This window comes from Marmota marmota, unplaced genomic scaffold (assembly GCF_001458135.2).
Source record: "Marmota marmota marmota unplaced genomic scaffold, marMar, whole genome shotgun sequence".
Taxonomy (NCBI): domain Eukaryota; kingdom Metazoa; phylum Chordata; class Mammalia; order Rodentia; family Sciuridae; genus Marmota; species Marmota marmota.
The window spans coordinates 5,665,496-5,686,848 of record NW_025999894.1 but is presented as its reverse complement, the minus strand read 5'-3'; the positions used below and the strand labels follow the sequence as shown (position 1 = coordinate 5,686,848).

The 21,353-nt window shown below is 53.8% G+C and overlaps 1 protein-coding gene across 6 annotated transcripts in view; it reads left to right on the top strand.

Moving 5' to 3' along the window:
* Positions 1-21,353, top strand: part of Slc39a11 (solute carrier family 39 member 11) — a 384,139-nt gene that overhangs the window by 328,112 nt on the left and 34,674 nt on the right. The window lies entirely within an intron of this gene.

The following is a 21,353-nucleotide window of genomic DNA, read 5'->3' as shown; positions in this document are numbered from 1 at the left end:
CTCCTTCCTCTTGGTTTCCTGCGCTCCCTGGACGGCCTTCGCATTCCCGGGCCTTGTTTTCTGTCTGTGGGTGACACCCACGTCCACCTCCGGCGGAGACTCCTCTCCTTACTCCTGTGGGTCTGCTCCCTCCCCAGCATTTCCAGGGCTGGTTGACCGTCTCCGCCTGCTGCTGGGTGGCACCTCCCCCTCCAGGGTTCCCTGTCACCACCAGGCACCCCGCTGACCAAGCCCAAGCTCCTGTCACCTCGACATCTTGTTTACCCACCTCCATAGACGGCCACCAGCCCTGTAACCGCTTCTCCTCCTCCCCGGCCCCTGAATTAAGCAGGGACTTCACGAGGTCACGACCGTGGGACCACGGGGGTCCCTCAGACGCCAGGCAGGGGAGCTCCACCAAGGAGCTGCAGGTTCCGTGGCCCTCAGGGCACGAAGAGACAGTGACGATGAGTGGGGACAATGATTGGGGTTGGTCGGGTGAAGACCTCTGGGCACAGTGACAGGTGAACTTCAGGTGCACATGCACGTTCTCCAGACCTGGGAACTGACCGTCGCTTAAAAACATCATTCACCTCAGAGGCTCCGTCCACGCCTTCAGACTGGCACAGCCCCCAACATTGTGCCCCCCACCCGAAGGAATGGCTCCATGTCCCTGGTCCAGGGGGGCCTGGTCTCAACTCCCTCCTCCCTGGGGCGACTGCTCCTCACTCCTGGTCTGCTTCACCCTGAAAGTGATACCGATTATCCAAATCAAATGAGGTGGTAGGTGGGGAAGGAAGGGCCTTTAGAACGTTAGAAATGTCACCGAAAACAAGGCTGATTATGACTCAGAGCACCCGCGGACTGCTCTGTGAGCTCGGGGCTCGGGAGGGGGCGCTGGGCGCTTGGCCCGTGGCACAGCCTTTTTGATCTTGACTTCATTAGACCAAGACAAGTTTCGGAGTCAGGCAGCGGGGTGAGGAGCCCCCAGGGGCTGACCTTATAAGCTCTCAAAGGCCGGGTCCTCCCGGAGCACAGGAAATGGCACACGCCACACAAGGCCTGTGCCCGCAAGTGACAGCCGTGCCTCAGGCATTGCACTCACAGGCCGGGCTCTTTCTGTGGCACCATGTCCCCCATGACATCTCGACGTCAACTCCAATATCCCTCTGTCTGTCACCTGCACTTTCTGCTAATCTTTATGAATATTTCTGAAAGGAACTGGAGCGAAAACACTTCCGTCCCACTTCCTCCCTTCCCCCAGACACACTCTCGGAGTTACATAAGCCCCAGCCGGTCCTCCACCTGGGCTGGGGCAGCAGGCCTGGACGTTTCCAGCCACAAAGACCCTCTGCTCAGGAGCATCAGGCCCAAGAAGCCCCCATCCACCCGCATGTCAGCCCGGGGGGACAGACCTGCTGGTGCCATTCTGCCAATGCTGTCACTGTACCCTCCAGAGTGGGGAGGGGTTCCCTGCAGTGAAGGCTGCAGACAGGGAAGGGGAAGAGCCCTCTCCCTCGCAGACCCTGCTCTTCAGCCACCCCCCCACTGAGGACCCCACCTGTAGTGTGGACTCAGCTCCTTCCCTTCTGAATGCCCGTGGCCTTACTTGTAGGTGACAGAGGCAGGGCAGTCCCCAGGCAAGCCTCGTTAGCACTCCTGTTGGCCTTCAGCTCATGCTAACACTGGCTTCGTGGGAGGTGAGGGACGGAGGGCAGCGGCTAGCAAGAACTTCCTGCTTGGGCAGCCAAGAGGAGAGGCCCTGGAAGAATTGTGGGCTGGATGGAGGCCCTGCTGTCCCATAGCCCCGGGGTGCCCAGCCCAGCAGGTGGTGGGGCCCATGCTCTGCCTGTTCCTACTGAGAACCTGACACGGCTCCCTCCCCATTTTCCCACAGGGTCCGTGTGTGGGGTCCAGTGAGGCAGGCCCTGCAGAGCTGAGGGGGGCCCCAGTGGTGTCCCCACGTGGAGGCAGCGTCTTGCCCTAGAACACCATCTGCAGCTCCACCGTGCACCTTTGGCTGCGTGAGTGGTTTCAAGGCCCTCCCAGGTTCTCAGTTGACTCCTCCTGGAGTTGGGGAAGGTAGTCACACTGTCAGGTGATCAAAGTCACGGACAGCTCCATTAGGGGAGCCAGCAAGGAGTCATGATCGACAGGGGGAGCAGGCAGCACGAGGCAGGGCCGCCAGGACTTAGGGCACTGGTAGGGGGACGCTACCCCCGCTCGCTGTCTGCTCCCAGTCTCCTGGACCCAGTCAGGGCTTTGTTGAGGGCTCCCTAAGGCTGCAGGTGCTTGGTCCCCGCTCGTTCATTCCTTCATTTACTGTTGAGTGAGCGCTGCCGCGTGCCCCACGTTGTGCTCAGTCACTACAGAAAACGTGATTTGGAGGCCATAGCTCTTCTAAGAAGCTTAAAATTTGTCCCTAGTCCTTCTAGTAACATGGTGAATTCAACTGACATTGATGTCCCTTTACAAGTAAACCGAGGAGCAAACCTGGCTTGTACATACCCAGGACCAAGGAGGAGAAAGAAATGCCACCTGCCGGCCATAAAGGGAGGAACCGAAGGCAGAGTGCTCCCCATGGGTCTGGGTGGATGGAGGCGAGCCTTGCCCGTGGAGGTCAGGGCACGGAAGCACCCTGGCACAAAGACCATGGCTCGCAGGCACTGTCTGCCAACAGAGCTGCACCCCCTGGCCAGGAACTTGCACATAGAACTCGGCTCTCTCCAGGATCTTGGATGGAGAGACAGGGTACCAGGTACAGTAGATCATCTGCAAGCTACCCAGACCCGTGACTGCATCAGACAGGGTTATTAGGTTCAAATGTATATACCTGATCATGTCCCAGAAAACACAAACACAGGATTCAACATAAAAACTGGGTCTAGGAGAATTAAACAATCTTCAGGGTTTTGTAAGAACAAACCTAAAACCCTTCCAAGGGACCCTCCTGCTATACAAGCTCACCAGACACCTGGGGGTAAAGAGAGCAATTCCCAAGTAAAGATAAGATCACACGAAAATAAAGATGAAACAGGGACAAATCACATAGGCAACAGATTACCACTGAGGAAAGATCGCATCCAGAAAACCGACTATATAATCAAACTATATGAGAAAAACATCAGACAAACCCAAGTGGAGGGACAAAATACCTGACCCGCCGCCTCAAAACTCGGAAGAGTCAGAGAAACTGACAGTGCAGAGGAGGCTTAGGACACTAAATGCAAGGGGCTGTCCTAGATGGGATCCGGGGACAGAAAAGGATGTTAGGGGAAAACTGGTGAAATCTGAATTCACTGTGGAGTATAGTAATGTACCAGTATAAGTTTCTCGATTGGAATAAACACATCACTGTATGTAAGAGGTTAACAATGGGGAACCACCAATAAAATATATATTTCTTTTTTAAAAAGGGAACTAGGCCCAGGATGTATAGAAACAGTTTATATTAACTTTGAGCTTTTCTACATAACTAAAACCAATCTAAAGCAAAGGTTTATTTAAAAAAAAAAAAAAAACTCTATAAAGCTACAAAAATGAGAAGGCTTTTTAATATTTAATAAGGGATGGAAATTATTACAATAAAATAGGATAGCTTTCCAAGAGAACAAACAGATTTAAAAGACAATCCAAATAGAACAGTTTAAAATGAAAAATATGGACATTAAAATGAAAACTTAGAATAGTTAACTGATGAGATGCAACTGAAGGTAGATTTAATGAAGTGGATGATTGAATCTGAGGAAATCACTCAGCATGTGGCATAAAGAAGCAGAGAGATGGAACTATGAATGATAAATTAAAAGACATGGAATGAAAAATTTCATCTTTTCTAGTAGGAATCACCAGAGGAGAAATCAAGAAATGCAGCAGTAATAGCAAAAAGGATGAAAACTTTTCAGAAATGGAAAAACAGTGAAATGGCGCACCCTGAACACACTCAAACCGTCGTGTAGATGTGCTCACCTTTGGAGCACCACCAACCAGGAGAAATTGCAGAGGGAGATGGATGCCCTGCAGAGAAATAATCAGTAGACCCCAGACTTGGCTCTAGCAAGAGACCAGGGACTGCTGTCTCCAGAGTGCCACAGGAAAGTGACTGCCGTTCTGGGGCAGAAGATGGCCGGCTTTCTCTTGTGGTCCCAGATGACTTGGGAGCCAGGTGACCTCGGTCACAACCATGTAACACCGTCACGGAAATGCCAAAGTAGACTCAGGTGTCCTCAGTACAAGTGTATTCCCAGAAAGAGGCAGAGGACCTCTGCTGTCCGTCACCTGCCCCTCGTCTAGGCCGTGTTGAGTCTGTCACTGAGAGCAAATGCAGACATTCAAGTTGACTACTCACTCAAACCTTTTCCACAGGATCTATGTAGAAGATACATCAGGAGGAAAGGGAAAAGCTGTTTATAAATATACCAACAAGAAAGGGGGAGGGATAGCATGGAGAGAGAAAGGAAGAATGAATGGAAGAGAAACACAAAAACAAAGTAGAGTAACTCAGTCATCAGATGCTTGGACTCATCTTTCAAAAGACATGGGTTTGGGTTTTTAAATTTCAGTTATGTGTATTCCACTGAAACGTGACATGGGAAGCTTGAAAATAAAGCAATCAAAGAGGGCAGATGCTACGTGTTAGTACAGACAGGGTGGCCATAAGGCAGGCAGCCACAGAGGGGTGAAGGCCGGTACTCGACGAGAAGGGAAGCTGTGCGTGGAAGGACGGAGCCTCGTGTCCATCACCTGGCCATGTGAGCTCAAGCTGTCCAGAGGGAAAGGGTCCAAACTGCAGGAGGAAGCACGAGGCCACTCTCTGATACCCGTAGGTAACACACAGAAAAGTGAGTAAGATGTACCCAGTGGATGTGACCCGCTCTGTGAACCCCAACCCAGGAGGTAGGAAACACATTCTGCTAACGCACACCTGCTGCGTATTTCCCAGAACTTGCGGTGCCGATCCACAGAGGAAGGATCCTACCCCAGATCAATATCATCCAGACCACATTGACCACATCTGACCTCAGTGTTGACATAATGTAGACCAGTAACACACAACGTGGCCAGAAGAACTTGCTGGGGGGCAGTTAAAACCCCAAAGGAGTGAAGCAGACCAGACCACCCAGGGCACGGGTAGGAAAGGGGGAGCAGTGGCACTTCCCAGGGGCGCTCTGCAGAACGTGGTGTGTGCTCCCTCCGAGCGTGCGGGCTGGGCTGGGACAGCGGAGCTGATAAGGGCAGGTGACACTGGGAGCAAGCGCTGAGGCAGGCCCCAAGGCACCCTCAAGGCTGGGGATGGATGTGGCTGAGAGAGAATTCCCTGGTGCTCTGTGGGAGGGAAGGCACGAGTCCCGTTCACACTGAAGCACAAGCATGGCGCTCAGCAAGAGGCTGACGACTGGCCACTCTGATGCAGGCAAGGACAACCCTGGGGAGCTGACATGGAATGATGGGGCGGGGGGGCCAGGGTGACGAATTCAGCCCAGGAACCATATGTTCACTGACTCCCACAGCTGAGATTCAGCAGCTGCAAAGAAGAAAAGGGTGTCGCGGGTGGCGGGGGCCGGCCAGAGGAGGAGCTTTTAAGTGCGGACCCCACAGACAGCAGTGTCCACCGATTCTGTTGTGTGGGGGAGGGAGGATCAAGTTTGAGTGACAAAGAGACGTAGGTCAGTGCTGGGTCCCTTATGGGATGGGCTGGGAGGGGAGAGTTTCCCCACACATACCTGGAGTAGAGGGATGGCCCCCAACTTAGGACAGATGGCTCCGCTTACGACTTTTGGACTTTGCAATGGCACAGAAGCATTCGGAGAAACTGCACCTTGAGTTTGGACCTTTTCCTGAGCGGATGTGGCCCAGCTCTCTCTCAGGATGCCAGGCAGTGACAGCAGCCGCAGCTCCAGTCACAAGGGGAAACCGCCGGTGCCCATGGTGCATGGTGGTGACAGCTAGGACGTGGCTCAGGCGTAGAACGTCCCCTCTGACTTAGGGTGCTTTTGACTTACACAGACAAACTGTAAGTCGGGGAGCACCTGTACCTGAGAACGCAGCCCTCTGAGCCACACAGGAGGGGTCTGCTCATTTAGTGCAGGCTCAGCAAACTACAGTCCATGAGCCAAGTTTGTCCTGCTCTTTTTCTCTGTAAATAGAGTTTTACTGAAACACAGGCACCTCGGTTTGCTCACGCCTTGTGTTTTCCAGCCACTGAGCTAACTAATTGCCACAGGAATCTGAAGGCCCCAAGCCTGGCTGTACTTGCTGTCTGACCCTTTATAGAACGTTCATACACTCTGAATTTAGTGGACACTGTCCAGGGTCTTAGGCCAGACTCGCAGCCAAGGCTCAGAGGCCAACTCCTTCCTGGGGCCTCTTGCCCAGGCCCTGTCAGTGGTGCATCTTGAAGTATAGAAGTTCTCCTCGTTGCTCACCCGTGACATCATGGCCATTGTGAGAGGAGAGCACAGCAAAGAGTGACGTTCCACAAAGCCACTCTTACTTTCCTCCTGAGGAGCTTTTCTCTATTCCTGGAGATTGGAGGCTCCCGAGGCCCGGCAGCGTGTGGCTGCTGCCACCTGCTGTCCAAAGCCAGCCTTCCTCCCCTTCACGGAGCCTCAGGGCCCTGTCCTCGCCCTTCCACTCTGCCCTCCTCTGTCCTTGCTAGGTCCGCCTGTGTGGAGGTGTCCCCTAAAGAGACTCAGCCCACCCGGGGCAGCCTGGAGCCCAGGGGAAGGAGTTTTTTTCTTTCTTTCTGATCTGGTCCCAAAGCAATTTCTTTGGGTTCCAACCACAAATTCTTCAGACCCTGTGTTGTTGGTGCTTAGCCAGGTTTTACTTTCTCAATCATCATCGTCTCCAAAGAACGTGTTCTCTGGCCTGAGCAGTGGGGACCCCCTCCGGTGTGTCCTCCTCAGCTCTCCCTTAATGGTGGGTGTAGTTCAATGCAGCAGGGTGATTTATGTCTGAACTTCCTGCTTCACACACACTCCTTGTTTGAAGCTTTGACTCAGGAGTTGTGTCCTGAGCACACCTTAACTGGCAGGTACTCGGCAGAGGTGGCAGGCTGCAGCCTTTGTGTTGTTTGTGGAAGACTCACGAAGCACATCCCCAAGATGTGGCCGGACGCGTCCTGCCAGGCGTCGCAGCAGGCCAAGGCTTCCCCACGCCCACACGCTCAGGAAAGGATGCCTGGCTGATCGGCCTGCAGTTAGAGTTAATAGCTCTCATTAAATTACGAATGGAGACATCAAAACCAATTTTAAAGTGTAGGTCTCCTTCCCAGATCAAAGAGTAAAGATCATAAATCAGATTAATTGTTTTCGCTGGCTAGCAGAGTACCTATGTTGGTATATTACCAGTCACTTAAGATAGCAGCCATTAGTTAACTAGGCCACCATTTATTTAGATACAAAAATGGCAAGAGACATATTTCCCTGGCCATTAATCAACATTAGCCAGTCGATGAATCTAAAATGAGTAGATAAATCATAGATGTGTGACTGTCTCTCCAGGTAGCCCCCTGCTTTCTTTCCAGTAGACTCTTGAAGACATGACCGCCAGTTCTATGTGAAGAGGTTAAAAAGGCCAGGTGCAGTGGTTCATGCCTGGAATCCCAGCTGCTCAGGAGGCTGAGGCAGGAGGATCACAAGTTTGAGACCAGCCTCAGCAATCTAGTGAGATCCTGCCTCAGAAGAAAAATGAAAAAGGGCTGGGGGTGTGGCTCAGTGGTAAAAGTACCAGTATCAAAACAAACAAAGCATCAGAAAAGTTATGAGGCCACTTTGCTGTGGGGAGGAGAAGTCTCAGCTCAAATGCATCTTTCAGATTATCATTTTCTGAAGTATCTTCACCACAAGCTGCATAGCTGCCTCCCACCTGGCACCCAGGAGGGCTTGAGACGCCGCAGGACCCAGCCTCCCAGGGAGACCCTCCCTTCTTCCAGGTTGCTGCCCTCACCCTCCTCCTGCCCTTTGAATGGGTCTCACCTGAGCAGTGGGCACCCATCAGGAGGCGCTGGGTGGGGAATGCCTTCCTGCAGCTGCCCCAGCCTGTCCTGCAGAGCAGCGCCCGCCCGCCCGCCCTCCACTCACCTCTCCCAGCTCCTAGCCTGCAACTGCACACCGGCTGTCAGTCCTGCTCCCTGTGGACCAGCCCTGCTCTTGAGCCTGTCACGCCGCCTCCCTGGGGTTCTAGAGGACCTCCTGGCAGCCCTGTCCCCACACTTTCCTTTCCAGTCCTCTGGTGGAATTTGACAGCGGCTGGCAGACAGCACCACCATGTGGCAGTCCCACCTCAGGGCTCGCTGGAGAGGAGCCATAGGAACAAGAGAAGGCACTTGAGTGCGTGGCTGGGAGTGAGTGTTCGGCTTGTACAGAGAGGTCTTTCTGTTTGTCACTTGCGGCGGGGGGGTGGGGTGTGTGTGTGTGTGTGGTGTTTAACATATTTAACTTTTCTAGCATTTTTTGTTGTTGTTGTTGTTAAAATAGTGTTATTTATTACATCGGTCTTGGGAGTGAAGAAAGTGTTCTAGAAAAGCCTGCAGGACACGTGGGCAGAGCCAGCCAGGACTCCACGGTTTCCCATGGACAGTCTCAGGTCACTCATCCCTCTGCCCATCTATCCAGTCCTGAGTTCTACTAAGCATGGGATTTATCTTTGTGAAGAAAGACAACTTAGGCCACTCTTTTAGCTGTTGCAACTGTGAAATCCACTGGAAAGCTTTAGGTTGATGGGCTGGACATGGTCTTCAAAGACAGACTTGCTCTTCATGCTTTTTTTCAAAGCAGTTGAAGCTTATTAAACAAGATTCTGGCAGAACCGATATGCCCAGCATCTCCACCTGTGCACCAGGCAGGAAGCCCCTGCTTTAGCCCAGGTGAAGAGACTCAAGCCCCCAGAGCTGGGAACTCAGAGGCCAGGATGAGGGGAGGCCCACAGCTGCTTCCTGAGTTCTGGGGCTCTCCTCTGCCCTGGGGCTGCTCTGACTCTAGGTGGCCATGCTAACATTTCAGAGGCTGGAGGGGACCTGCAGGAGGCCTCCTCCCCAGCCTCCCCTCCAAGGATGGCTCCCGGTTGCTGCTTTCTGCCCTGTCTTCCCTCACCCCTCTTGAACCTGAGGAGGGTCCTCTCCCACCTTTGGGGGTGAATCCTGAAGTCTTTGAGCAAGCTGGGAAACTGACCACTCTGTGCATATAAAAGTTTGCAACACTGTCTTGAGTAAAAGGGGCGAGGTGAGGCTGGAGGGTGAACAGCGACCAGCACACGTGTTGGGGCCGTCTCCAGAGCCCATGCCCAAGCCCATGCATTTCCTACCCCCTCTGCCACTCTCCTTCCCCAGCCTCTTTCCGTGGCTTTTTATGATGATGCTTTTTTGAGCTCCCAGCAAGAGCAACATTTTACAGACAAAAAAGTGCATCAGTGTCCAGTTGTATGTGTCCAATACCTTGTCAGCATTAGGTACAATTCCATGGTTTTTCTTTGGGCTGTCCTCATGGGGACAAGAGCCACCCCCCAGGGACTTTATCCTCCACACCCCCAGGTCTCTGCAGATGAATGCAATTGCATTATTGTCCAGAAACCTGCTGACTCTGTAGCCCGGGCGGAGGAGAATCCGGAACTTAATGGCCTTTTGCCTGAAAGCTATGCCCTTTGTGCCCATAGGCCTCCGCATGGAATGGGAGGAAAGATGGACACATGGGTGAGAGACCTGGTTTCCTATTACCTGTGATTCAGGCCAGGCATGGTGGCGCACACCTGAAATACCAGCGGCTCAGGAGGCATCACGAGTTCAAAGGAAGCCTCAGCAAAAGCAAGGAACTAAGCAGCTCAGTGAGACCCTGCCTCTAAATAAAGTGCAAACTATGGCTGGGGATGTGGCACAGTGGTCAAGGGCCCCTGAGTTCAATTCCCCCCCCCCCCAAAAAAAAAACATTGGACACTGGTCCAATGTTTCCCAAGGTCCAAAAGAACGTGCATCATGATATGCATGGAGGGGACCGAGTGCCCTGCCTAGGCCTGCGCTGGCCCATGGGGAGCAATAGATGGGCCTGGGAGGACATCAGGGAGGAGGCACCACTCAGGCCCCTCTCCAGTGCGCTGGAGATGCCGTGTTGCTGTGCACACTCCTGTAGGAGTCTGGGCATGGACATCCATCATCATGTCTCAGGGGGACATACCCGGAGTAAAATTGCTGGGTTCTGTGGTCATTCTGTTTACATTTTTGAGGAACGGGGTAGAGTTTTAAACATCACCTTGTAGCCAAAAAAAGGGGAGCCTGCCTCAGTTCATAGCATTTTAACCTTTAAAACTACATTTCTCAAGCAGAAGCGTGCTCACCACGGGGCCCTTTCTACGTTGGCCCCTATGTCAACCCCCACACCACAATCATGGCGAGTGTGACGGCCAGAGGTGGCCTCCGTTGAGTGATTGCCAGGTGTGTGTTCCCGAGCTGTCCTGGACCTTCCTTCTCTCACCGAATCATGTACACAGGAGGGAGGAGCCACATTTTATGAACCAAAGGGATCGAAGACTAGGAAAGGAGACAGGCAAACGTGTGTCCGGGTCTCTCGACCCCAAGGGGTCGGGGGGATGGGGCCAGATTCCCTGGGTTCAGATTCCGGCTCTGCCACTGACTGGCTCTACCACGTGATGCATCACTTTCCTTCTGAGCCTCGGCTTCCTGAGAAGTGAGAAGAACAGAAGCTACTCCAATAGGTGGTTCCAATGACTAGCTGAGCTCATCTCTGAAAAGCACCTGGGGTTGTGCGTGGCATGCAGTCAGGGCATATGTGACACAGGGGTCATTCTGGCTCCCCGGCTGGCCTATCTCGGGCACTACAGAGAGAGGGCCATCCCAGGTCCTAGGACAGGAGCTCCCTGCCCGCTGCCCACCCGGGAGAGCTGCTGTAGAAGTGGCTTCCACGGTCTGTCGAGAGCCACTCTGTTCTCCAGTTGCTTCTGGGCCTGTGTTTCTCGGGCGCTGGGCCTGGTTCTGGGCCTCGGCGTCCTGTCTTTTCATTCTGTGGTCCTCCTAGGCAGAGTCCACTGTCATGCTCAGCATGGAATCCCCTGCTCACCGGCCTGTGCCTGACCAGCATCAGCCTTTGCCCTGTGGCGTGTGAGCTGCTCCATGCTCTACCCTCACCGGCCGCAGAGCGCGGGTCCCCTCCTCTGTTCCCCTCAAGGCCCCAGGACCTGGCTGTGCACCAGGGTGGTAAGGTCCTGCCTGGAATCTTCCAGATGACTTTAAAACAGGCAGCCCCTCCTGAAAACCCAAGCTGCCTCTCTTTTGCTTCCCCAATTCCCTGGACTCACTTCCGGGCCCTCCGATCTGACCGCACAAGTCACCCTCTCAGAACAAGGAGGCCACCGCACTGCCCCCTCCATCTGCTGAGCAGCGGCTTCTCCCCTCTCAGCAGCACAAGGGCCCCTTTATGCTGCGGCCCCTTCCTCCTCCACCACTGCCCCCAGCCACCCCCACCCAGGGCCCTGGCGACAGGGGCTGGGCGTCTTGGCACCGGGAGCCGTCTCTGCACAACGTACACTCTGTTAGCCTGAAGCGGCCTTGGGGGAGGGACAGGCCCACAAAGGTCTCTGGGAACAGCAGTGTGATTTCTGTGTGGCTTTCCCAGGCGCTGGAGACGGCACAGGCTTCCTTTCTCTCCCCACTCCCACCGCCGCCCTGTCCTTTCTCCCAAGCAGCTTGATTCAAGCAACGCGAGGAAGACAGCAGCTGGTCTTCCAGGACAGGCGCTGGGGGAGCCCAGCACCCCGAGCTCGAGGCCTGGTGTCCTTCTGGTGTGGAGGAGTCTTCGTTTTAAAGTGTTTTTCTTGGTGAGCTCAGGAAGGCAGCTTAGGGGCATTAGTGCCCATGTGGCCCTTAAGACGGACACGTGTCCTAGGGCTGTTCACATGACTGCTGAATCCTCACGTCTACCTGGTATAGAAATGTGGCCAGAGCTGAAGGGGACTTCACAGTGGACAGTCCCCTGGCAGGTGCAGGCTTTACCCCATATCCGTCTGATTCTGAAGCCCGTGAATCGACCCCCTCGGCCTGGCTCCTGGCAACCACAGAACAATCACGAAAACCGATATTTGTTGAGGCTTTCCACATGGAGACCGGGCCTTCCCTAAGCTTTCAAGTCCCTCCTGAGGGAGAAGTGGTCACCCCCATTTTGCCCAGAATGTGCCCAGGGAAGGACGTCAGGGCAGAGGTGGACTTTGAGCACAGGCAGCCCAGCCCCAGAACATGGGCCTTCAACCACAGCACTTCTGCTTTCCAAGTCACGTCCCCACTGTGACCCTACAGGCTTAAAAACTGTCCCCAAGGTGGTGGGGAAACGGGGCCAGCTCCATTGTGACAAATGTCTCACCTCCTGTTCTGAATGCTTTGAACCCTGGCCTTGGAAATTCTGGTTAAGTTGTCAGACACATCTTTAAAGCCACGTCGGGAAGCAGGAATCTGTGCAAAGCCCCTGGAAGGAACATGGAGATTTCTGGCCGACGCTGATGGAAGCAAGTGTGTTTGTTAAAGATGGTCCTGAGCCTCGCTCAGGTGTTGCTGCTGCGCAGTGAGAACTGGAGACATCGCTGGCTGCCTCTGCTGAGGGGAAGAAGGGAGAAGAGCAGGACACCTGGAGGAGACGCTCCTGCTGGCTTCTGTGTCACAACTCACTTTCCCAGGCATGGTAGACGGCTGGACAGGGTCACTGGGAAGGACAGCCACTGAGCAAGGATCACGTGTCCTATAAGCTACAGATTGGGGCTGGTGGTAGAACTGTCCCCAGAGAGGAGAGTGATGACACAGGACACACCAAGGGAAGATGTCCCTATGACACCCAGGACAGAGATTGCCATGATGTATCTACAAGTCAAGGGATGCTTCAGGTTGCCAGATATCACTGGAAGCCGGAGGAGGCAGGAAGGGTCCTTCCCCACAGCCTTCAGAGGGAGCATGGCCCTGCTGACCCCTTGAATTAGGCCTTTGGGGTTTCTAGGACCACGAGAATGAATCTCTGCCACCTGAAGCCACCTGGTGGGTGCTGTTTTGTTACAGCAGCCATAAGAAGCTCATACCTGCGGCCTCCCCATGCTGCATTGAGGGCTCCTCTGGCTCTCAGAGCCCACCTGGCTTTCTCCACTACCTGCCACAGTGGACAGACAGCCCTGTGGCCCTTTTCAGCCCATCATGATGCCAGTGCACCTGGCTTTCCCTCATCCTCCTTTTTATTCTATGGGGATGGTCAAGTTGGAAGTTTCTTTCTTTTTCTTTTCTTTTTTTTTTATACATTCCTTAAGTGTCTCTCAGCTCCGTTGGGCCAAGATACAGAGGGCCAGCAGCCTTCTCCCTCAGTGGCCACCTTCAGGCGCTGGCCCATGGGAGAGCCAGGGCTGTCCCCGCACTGGAGCTATTAAATGGTCATAAGAAAGAGGCCTTTGTCGCGGGGAACATGGCACTCTGCTCGCTCACAGAGGCAGATTGTGCCAGAAAACAAACAACAGAAAAAAAGGTTCGACCACAGCATTCTTTGGGACTTCAGTCATGCACCTCCCTCCGCCTGTTCTTAAAAGATGAATTTTCTTTCCTCCGTGCAATGCCATGAGATAGCTCGTTGGGCTTTAATTCTGTCCAGCACTCAGGGCTGGGTGGGGGCCGGCCTGACTGTCTGCCGGGGCCTCCACCTACTGCACGTGGCATTACCTCATGCTGCAGGTGGGAAGCGGGGCCCCTGGGCCTGCGCAGGGGCTTGGGAGGAGGACCCATGCTGCAGTTGGAGATCTTATTTTTTTTTAAGTCCAAGGAACAGAGAAGTGATCAGAGAAGCCGAGTATGAATGCCTCAGTCCACAAGCCAGTGGACTATAAATTCTTGTTCAGACCACACCGAACATCAGAGCATGTCCGCAGCCCAGGCCCTGCAGCTGAAATGCCTCCTGACAGCCCTGGGGAACTGCCCTGGGCCCTAGGAGGCCCACCACAGCCTCCTTTATGGCATGTCCACTGCAGAGCCCTCAGCCCCCTCGAGCCGACCTCCACCCTGGGCCTGGGCTTCTCCTGCCCGCTTCCCTGGGGCTGCTTCAATCGCGACACTGCCCTGGGAGTGCTACAGACGATGGCAGTACTTCAGGACAACTGCTGCTGATCCTCAGATGCTCTCAGCTGTGCTGTGGTCCAGGGCATGTGGTGGTCATTTTTCCCCCTTTATGAGGTGCATGCCCACGGTCAAGGTGGGCTGTGCTGGGCTCCCATCTGGTTACCCAGTTTCTGACCTGAGCTTTAGGTCTCTGGCTCCTGACTTTCCGCCTGGATTTGACCCCATTACGTGCCTGGCCTATGGACTGGGAAGTCCCCACCCTGCACCCCAGGGGAGCTAAGCCTCACCCCCGAGCTCCAGCGCCATGTTCTGCCTGCTTGAACCTGCTGCTCCCCTCTGCCTTCCCCTTCCCTGGACCCTCTGCCCACCGTGTCTGCTTAGCTGCTCATCTGCCCCCACTGCACTGGTGCTGTCTTTCCTGCTGCCCCCCATTTCCAGCACCTCCTGTTTCCCCACCTGCACCGACCTAACCTCCCTCCCCCCCATTCATGTGCAACATTTCCCCTGTCCAGACTGCTGCCCTGACTCACCTGGTGGCACCTCCTGCTGCCAATCACATCTCGACTGTGGCCCTTGACTTTCATGGTAAAATCGAATTTCTTTTTTCCTCTGTATTTTAGCAAAATACATGAAAGTGTATCCCTTGACCAAGGATCTTTGCAGATGGGGAAACAAAGAAGTGCAGCAGTGTTCTGGGGAGGGTCGCTTAGACCAGACATGTTTGTGCCTTTCTGTGATGTCACAGTTGAGTGAATAACAACAAATTCACAGGCATGAGTGGCAGCTCCCTGAATAGTGGGTCATAGCATCACCTTGAGCTTTAGGTTATTTCATTCTCATCTGAATCTCTAATATCTACAACTCTCAAGTCCCCTAGGTCACAGAAAGGCTGAGAAGTAACACGGCCCCGGGGTTCAGGAGGCTGCACTGAGGGCAGATATGAATGCACGTCACTGTAGGTGGCCAGATGAGGTCAGGAACCAGCCAAGGAACTTGTTCAGGGCCCAGAGCTGTCAGAGAGCAGCAGCTTACTCTAGGCCAGCGTCTAGATGAGTGGCAGTTTCGGTGTTAGCTTGAGACGTCACTTTGGGAGGGTGCTGTGCATGGCTGTCAGGGACAGGAGAAGGGTCGCTCTGCTAAAGCCCCAGGGCAGAGGTTCAGAAGTTCATTGCCGGGATGATTTCCCTGGGGAAGGCTCATGACAAGTGACCAGGAGATGGGGTGAGGGTGCCGCCATGGTCAGTCTGGGGGGCCTTCTCCTTGAATGGGTCTTGAGTGAGGGATTTGCATCTGCTGAGGTTGATGAGCCCCTGAGTTTGGTGTCCTGATGTGATTTGGGATGTCCACGTGTCCAGGTGCTCCTTGGTTTTGTGCGGTAAGTTGGCACATGCAAGTTATTTTTCAGTTTGTGCCTTATGGTGGTGCCCGGCAGATGGCAGTTGTACAGACAAGGTGTGGCGTCATTCCACCTTGGCACTTGTGTCCAAAAATGGCATAGCTCATGGCAAACGACTGCTTTACAGGATGGAGAAGCTCAGGTTAGGCACGGCCCGAAAAACACTGTCCTGTACACTGCAGCCTGCTCTCCACACCTGCACTCAGCCGAGCTCTCCGTTGGCAGGTCAGATGACAGCATGACCCATGTCCCATGTCCCTGGAGCCCATCCCCTGCCTGTCTGCCTTCCTGAAGACCCCGACTCTCTATAGGCCGCAGGTTCATGCCCTGTGCTCTCTCGACTTCAGCTCCGAGGCATCTGGAGCAACTGTGCCTGGATGGAGACAGCACTCATCCCAGCCCTGCTGTCAGCCCTGGCCGGGCTAGGCCTTTTGCTTTGTGGCAGCAATCATTTGAACCGCTTCCGTTAAGGTTCAGAAGCAGCTTCTCCAGTATGGGCCTCCCAGGTTTGGAACCCGGGGTGCAGAGAAGGGTGCCTTTCCTGCCCCCGTGTTGCCTTCGTTTCTGGCTCTTCCCGACTCTCATTAGAATTTTCTAAATGCAAAAAGAAGTAGTGAACACAGGCCAAGCATCTGAGCTTCCCCTGTCATTTTCCCTGGAGCTGTAGCCCGTCCAAGGTATGACCAGTGGTCATCTCCCTCAAGGTCGCTCGCCAATGAGAGGGTCCCCAGCTTTTGCAGTCTCGGCGTCAGTGTCTTCATCGCCTGCCCTCTGAATGCCCCCCACCAAGCCTGGCTGCGTGTGTAGGTTTTGTAACTGGTGGTCCTCCTGCAGTACCGATGATTCTGAATTGTTTGGAGTAGGGGTTGGCTCTATGTGAGATAATCCAAATTCCTAGGGGTATAAAAATGTCTATTTTTCTTGGACTTGGAATTAAATATGGCGCCACCATGGTCATCTGTGACTTAGAATCCGTCTGGCGATTCCCACTGTACCACCTCCAACTTCATGGTCCAAGGTGGCACCCAGCCATCCCTTCCATATCCCGCAGAGTGGGTAGAGGAGGAGTGTACTTTCTCCCTCTAAGGATCTGTCTAGAGGTCTCACTCATCTCCTCCCCTCCATATGTCTTTGGCCAGAAACTTATCATCTGGTCTCACGAAGCTGCAGGGGACGTTGTCTTTTCTCTCGTCAGCCATGCACCCCACCAACAAGAGGATTCTTTTCCTATGGAGGAAGGGAAGTAGGTGACCAGCAGGCAGCGGCTGCCGCAGTCTGTGAAGCTGAGTCCTGAGGGTGGGTAAGAATTAGGCAGGCAGGGTGGAGGGAGAAGGTCAGGCTGCAGAGGCAGGCAGGACTCGGCATCTGAGGCCCGGAGGCTGTGGGTTCCCTGAGGACCTTTCAGTTCTGCCTCAGAAGTGAAGCAGAGCCATCAGAGGGCCTCCAGAGGAGAAGGGAGTGTGATGGTTCACATTCTGGAACAACCAGTCACTGTGGGACATTTGGTTTGAAGTAGCTCCTTGCTAGGGGAGCCCATGTGATGGACACCTTCAGCCATGCTGAAAATCAAGACAGCAATATCTGAGGGTATGTCCCTCCACTTCAAAGCCAGTGGACCAGGATTAAGAAAAACCATTTGTCTTAGGTTTGAGCTGCTCATCTGCCCCCTCTGCCCCCACTACAAAAAGTCTTACTTCTAGGAGTCAGTGGGCTCCTCAGAAATAATAGCAGTGATGTATAAGATGGAGACTGTCTCAGTCCATTCCTGCTGCTATAACAAAATGACAGAGTGGGTCAGTTATAGACAACAGAAATTCATTTCCCATGGTTCTAGAGGCTGGAAAGCCCAAGATCCAGGTGCCAGCAGATTCCATGCCCAGTGAAGGGCTTCACTGCTCCATAGATGGCACCTGTGTCCTCATGTGGCCAGAGAAAAGGAAGAGCCAGAGAGTCCAGGCACCTGGCCTCTTTGTCCTCTTCCACAGGGGCCTTCATCCCATTCATGAGGTGGAGCCCTCGGGGCTTAACTGAGCCTCTAATCCTTAATATTGTCACTTGGGTGTTAGGCGTGTGCACATGATACTGGAGGGTGCATAGTCAGCCACAGCAGAGACGAAAGAGTCACTGAATATGATGCGAAGAGCACAGCTAAGGTGACCGTGAAGGTAGACAGATAAAAAGAGGGAGCGTGGCCAGGCACACCTGTGGCAATAGCACACCTGTCATCTTGGTAACTTGGGAGGCTGAGGCAGGAGGATGAGAGTAGCCTCAGCAACTTGGTGAGGCCCTGTCTCAAAGTAAAAAAATAAAAAGGGCTGAGGATGTGGATCAGTGGTTAAGTGTCCCGTGTTCAATCCCCGGTAAATCACTCCTCTCCAAAAACAAGAGGGAACCAGAGAGACAGAACCAGGGGACTGAAATCATGGTCCCGGGATAAGGAGTCACTTGCAGGAAGTACGGAGAGAATTGGCGTTGCAGTAAGGATGCCGGTCAGTGAAAGAAAAATGATATTTTCCCTGGGTTCAAAGGGGGAGGGAGTGAGGTTACAAGAGATGGGGGAGGTGACAGAGTGCAGTTAGCAGAACAGATGACCCTGAGATGTCTTGAGTGTTCCCAAAGGAGCAAGCAGGTCTAATTGAACAGGAGCAGAACCATAATTATGCCGGGTATGGTGGCACACCTATAATCCCAGGGGCTTGGGAGGCTGAGGCAGGAGGATCACAAGTTCAAAGTCAGCCTCAGCAACTTAGTGAGGCCCTAAGCAACTCAGCAAGACCCTGTCTCCAAATTGGATAGAGCACGGCTCCAGAGCCTTGATTCTAAGCCTTGGCTGCTCATTGCCGTCAGCTGGGGAGCTCTGACATGCTGAGCCCTGGCTCTGACCCGCAGCAGCTGTGGTCTGACTGGGCTGGGCCGGAGCTGAGGGTCGGGTAAACGGGGTTAGGAGACACAGCTTACGGGGCGCTCCCCCTGGCCGGGCGGGTCCTTTCCACTGCTCTGACCAGGCCTCTCTTCGCCTCCTTCCCAGTGAGAAATTAAGCAGGTTCTAACGTGGGTCACGGGGGGGATGGAAAACAGGAGCAGGATTAGATTCTGTTTTAGATTCTGTCCAGCAGGCGGAGGGACAGCCGATCCCCTGGTCTTCTCTGGGTCTGTTTACCAACAGGTCGGCAGTTATTTGTTCTGTGCCTGCCCCGTAAGCTTGCAGTGCGTCCCTCTCACCTGCGCACCTGAGTGCTCTCGGAGAATCCAGACGCATGTCGGACTGTGGCAGACACGGCCACATTTGACCCCGTGCTCCTCCGTCGGGAGCCTCCAAGGGACGTGAGCACATTCCACCAGGAGGAAGGTTGCTGGGGGTCCACGGAGAAGAGGTCGGGGAGACGGAGACCCAGGGTGGTGAGACTTCGCCGTGGGCCACTTTGCCCCAGACTGGTGACCTCTCCTTCTCCACACACACGCTAACCACAGGACTCGGGTTTCTAAACGCATCCAGAAAAGGGAAGTGGACAGAGGAGGCCTGAGTAACTCAATCAGCAGGAAAACAAACACAGTGACGCCCCAAATCTGAGTCCCAGCGTGTCCCGGGCAGCTGAGGGCCAGTTCCAGCAGCTCAGGAGTACCCGAGGCTCCACCGGGCCAACTGGACCCGCGTCCAGGGCCCACAGGGGGCTGGCAGCCACGCCCGGGGAGGACTAGAGGTTGGTAAAGGTTTTCTGGGGTCTGTGAAATCAGAGAACAGGTTTATTGAGGAGAAGGCACGCTTGCTTAGTCTCTACTCCCTGTTTGGAAGGGTTGATCCAGAATTCTTACAGTGGGTGACGAGCCCAAGAGAAAGATAGCTGCTGCGGTGAGCGCACTTGGGAGATCACGTGGTCTGGCCTCTGCCACTGAGGTAGGCCACCTTGTGTCTGCCGGGGTGCCAAGTGCTCTCATGTTGACCTGCAGGGCGAGGAGATGGGCTGACCCATCTGCCCTTGCCCATGTCCCCCTTCGTGGCCAGTGGTCAGTTCTGTCAAGGATACAGTGTGTCTGTAGTTGAAAAGGCTGATGGACTTGGATGAATGACTCACAGGAACCACTTCTTTAAATTTGCTCATGACACACAAACACGATTAGCAGTGCTTATCAGGCTAGAGCAAATGAATCCAATTCTATTTCCTGTGCCCTCCTTACACTCACATCCTCCTCTGGGTAAGCATGGGTGGAGAGGGAGCAGGACTTTGGCCAACAAGTGTAGCATATTTTTGCAACTCTTTTAAATGATTTCTTAATTATGTATTTATGTAGTTTGCAAGACACAGAGATACAATTCATGTTGTCCTAAGCAAAAAAAAGAGAATTCAGTGATTCATGGAGCCAAAGAGTCCCAGGATCTGGCTTCAGGCACAGTTTGGTCAGGGGACTCATACTGTATCACCGGGCCTCTGCTTAGTCGTCTCGCTCCCAGTTCTGCTTTCTCCAGTGCAGGCTTTATTGCCGGGTTCCACGGGGTGCAAGATGGCTTCCTGCTACCAGGTCCGCCCTGTGTCCTCCCAGGTTCAAGTCCAGCAGAAATAAGCCACCTTCTCTCTGACAGAGAGGTGTCTATCTGTTTGGTGGAGCTTGGAATGGAGCCCCAGCTGAACCACAGGCGCCAAGGGGTCCCTCCAGGGAGCTGCCAGGTCACTGTCAGGTGGGAGCAGAGGCCTTCATGATTGAACCCATGGGTGGTTCTTGGATACACAGGCACAGACGTGGCGTTTTGGCTGTTTTTGTGACAGTGTCACTGCATGTAAAATCTGTCAAATTCAGGGCTTCGTAGCATCCACTGGAAAACCCAGAACAAGGCAAATTGAAGCATTCTGGCTTACAGCTGTTCCTTAGGACCTGTGGATTCACCTGCTTTCCTTACTGCTTTAGTTTGAGAGAGAGAGAGAACTGGGAAGTTAGTGTGTAATACGGTGTTGTGAATATGGACCCTGAAGTCAGACTTCTGGGCCCAAGACTAGGTTCTGCCATTGACTGCTGTGTGGCCTTGAACAACTCATTCAAGATCTCTGTGTCTTGGTTTCTCGCCTCTTAATCAGAGGGTGACAACCGTATATCTCTGTTAAGGAGATGATATGAATGGATGAGCTAGTATGTATCAAATGCTCAGTACAGAGTCTGACAAATAGCAGGTCCTTTATAGTAAAAATAATAACTTTTATGAGGTTATTCCTCTATTTAGGGGTCAGTAAACAAAATAATTCATTTCTGAGCCTCCATCAGAGGGCCACTGAGCAGGGAGGTAGCTCAGCCCACCCTGCAGCTGTTCAGGGCCTTGGATTCTGTGAATCTCGAGTCCATCTTGGTTGTTAGTGAGTGTCCCAGTGTTCTGAAGGGACTTAGGGACTGGGTCTATCAGCTCTCCACTTTGACCATAGACCTAAGCTCGCCCGTGGGAAACCTTCGTCCCCTGTGTGCCCCGTGGGTGACGAGCCTGGAACCTGTGGGACGTCTCCCCGCTGCCCACCTTCACCCTGGCCAGAGGTGCAGGTCCAGAGCTGCCCTTTGCTTGCCCGGTGTCCCTCACAGCGCCATCGCAGAACCGCTGTTATTACAAGGCCATCGGCTGAGCGTGTCACGGCTTGGCCGGGGAAGGCGCCTGCAGGTTGGACTCACGTCTGCGGGGCCTGGACTTGGGTGCACTGGGCCGCATCTCTGTGCCTCCTAGAGCTGCCACAACAGGACCGCCACCCGCCTGGGGGGCTTTTCTGGTTGGGAAGGGATCCACTGCTGACGGAAACCCCCCAGCGGTTCAGGAAAAGTCTATTGAATAAACCCAAGTGGAGGAAGAGGCCGTCAGACCAAGACAAACGGCTCCACGGCTGTGTCTGCGAGGGGGTCACGGGGCTCAGAGGCTCAGTG